This window comes from Hydra vulgaris, chromosome 10, assembly GCF_038396675.1.
Source record: "Hydra vulgaris chromosome 10, alternate assembly HydraT2T_AEP".
Taxonomy (NCBI): domain Eukaryota; kingdom Metazoa; phylum Cnidaria; class Hydrozoa; order Anthoathecata; family Hydridae; genus Hydra; species Hydra vulgaris.
This window is the reverse complement of record NC_088929.1, coordinates 12,276,677-12,279,299: the sequence shown is the minus strand read 5'-3', so window position 1 is coordinate 12,279,299 and position 2,623 is coordinate 12,276,677.

Here is a 2,623-nt window from a genome sequence, read left to right as displayed (position 1 = left end):
ATTACAAAGCATGTTCGAAGAACAAAGGGTTGTTCAAATAAACATGTACAAGGATATAAACAAAAGATTAGTACTCCTACTTTTGATGGATTAGTAACCATTGCATTGAGACACTGTTTACAATTTAAATTATGAAGGTTTAGAATGTTTTGTTTCAGTTAATGAAGGTGATAATTGTTTTTGAAATTACAAAAAAAAATTGCAATTTTGTAAAATTTAAGGTTCAAAAAGTATCCAACACATTGTAAAAAATTTACTCAATACTTTGTCTTGTGACCTTTAGCAGCCAAAACTACTTCAAAACGATTGGAATACTTGTTCACAAGATTAGTACATATGCTAATAGGAATTTTAGCCCACTCTTCCTTCCATATTTCTTTTAATTGGATAAGATTTCTTGGATCTCTCTCCTGTACCCTCAATTTCAATTCCCGCCACAGATTTTCAATTGGATTGAGGTCAGGTGGTTGGCTTGGCTATTCCAATAAGTCAATTTCCCTCTCCTGAAACCATGCACGAGTTGCCCTAGCCGTGTGCTTAGGGTCATTGTCTTGTTGAAATATCCAACCTCGAGGAAGGTTCAATTTTTTGGCTGACTTCACAAAACATCTCTCAAGAATGCCCCAATACATTTCGGAGTTCATCCTTCTATGATTTCCAATTCTCCAGGGCCTACAAAAGATAAACAACCACCAAACATTATGCTGCCACCTCCAAACTTCACTGTTAGGACAGTATTCTTTGGGTGAAACGCAGAGTTCTTCTGTCTCCAAACACGACTGACACAGTTGCGACCAAACAACTCTATTTTAGTCTCATCTGACCATAATATTTTATCCCAAAAGCTTGAAGGTTTACTAAAGTGCTCTTCAGCAAAGTTCTGGCATTTCTTTACGCGAATTTCCTTCAAAAGAAGGGTTTTTCTTGGTGACCAAGAGTGGAGTCCCAGCCGGCATCTCTATGTTGTTTCAATGTTGAAATTTGGATAAAGTGTTGTTTTAACTTTGTTCAGCTATGTCTCAACGTTAAAACAACGTTACGATTTAAATGTTGTTTATTTAACGTCGTTTTAACCTTAAATCAACGTTGACAAAAAAAACTTTTTTTTGTCATTGTTGATTTAACTATAAAAAAACCATCCGTTGAATTGCTGCTTAAAGTAAAATTAGTTAAAGCAAAAAAGTAATTAAAGCAATATTTTAGTATAATGTGCAAAACAGAGGTGTTAATGTGTGAAATTTTGAATTTTGAATTTTCAAAAACGTTTTATTTAGTAGTTTCTACTTGTTCTTACGACAAAAGAAATTAATGGCTTATTTAAGAAACTGGAGAAAATACCACTCTATCGTTCTAGCTCTGGCAGAATCATCTTCTAGTAGTGAAGAAGAGAAAGTCAAAAAAAATAATGACAATTCAAAAATTACGCAAAACATCAGTCAAGTAGACGAAAACAAAAATACGGAAAGCGATTATAAAAGTGAAGAATTTCTTTACGATTATTTGTTTCAAAGTGACAAAGACACTGTGTTTTTCTCAAAAGAAATAAAAAAAAACCATGTTTCTTTTAATCATAAACTGGGAAAATGGCAGTATAGCACAAATGTTAACTTGAATGTGTAAACGAGCTTTTGGCTATACTGATAGCAGTAGCCTTCTGCTGTCTGCAGAAACAACTTTTTGTATACCAGTCTCAAGACCAAAGTAACAGTATTGACCACCACACTTGCTTTCGACAGCAACTGATTTTGGAGCCTGAATCAAAGTTCTTTTATCTTTCAGTGAGGATAAGAAAAAAGGAAACAAAGTACCAAAATTAGATAACATTAATAAGTTCTTCACTAAAAAATAATTAATAACATACTGCTGAAGGCAGTATGTTATTAATTATTTTTTAATGAAATTTTGTTTAATTTTATTAGGTTTGTAAAAAAATTCAAAAAAGTTGTTTTGTGAAACTATTTTAAATTACAGAGTTTCAAAAGAGAGTGTTATATTTTCTTACTGATATAAGAAATCCCAAAACACAGTTACAAAGCCTGATTATAATAGTGAATTTATAAGCCAAATAAGTTTTATTTTGTCGGTAGCTAAATTTGTTGAAGTGGACAAGATATTATTAATAATTTTATTAAATAGTTATATCATATAGTTTCAGAACTTTTTTTAATTTTATGTCTACAGCTTTATGTCAAAACATATAAAAACTTATAAATGTATATATTAGAACAATGGCTTCTTATTTGGTAGTATAATTTCAATGGTTTAAGAGCAATTAATGTTTAATGCCTACAGTTTCATTTTCATTAATATGATTATAATACATTATGAGCAAGGTTAGGCAATTTTTACAACCAGATGCTATTCCTGGTGTTAACTTGTTATTCAGATCAGGACTGGTTATTTTTTTCTTGTTATACTAACAGAAGTTTACCAAACTATATGGTGCTATGAAAGGTATACCTTTATAAGATATATAAAACTTTTATTTTTATTTACAGCTTTTTCTATTGAATACGATGAAGCGACTGAAACTTTAATTGATAGCATTTTGTTTGACTTCTTAAAATATGCTCCATTTCAGAAAGGTGGCGGAAAAGAAAAGAAATTAGATTGATTATCATAA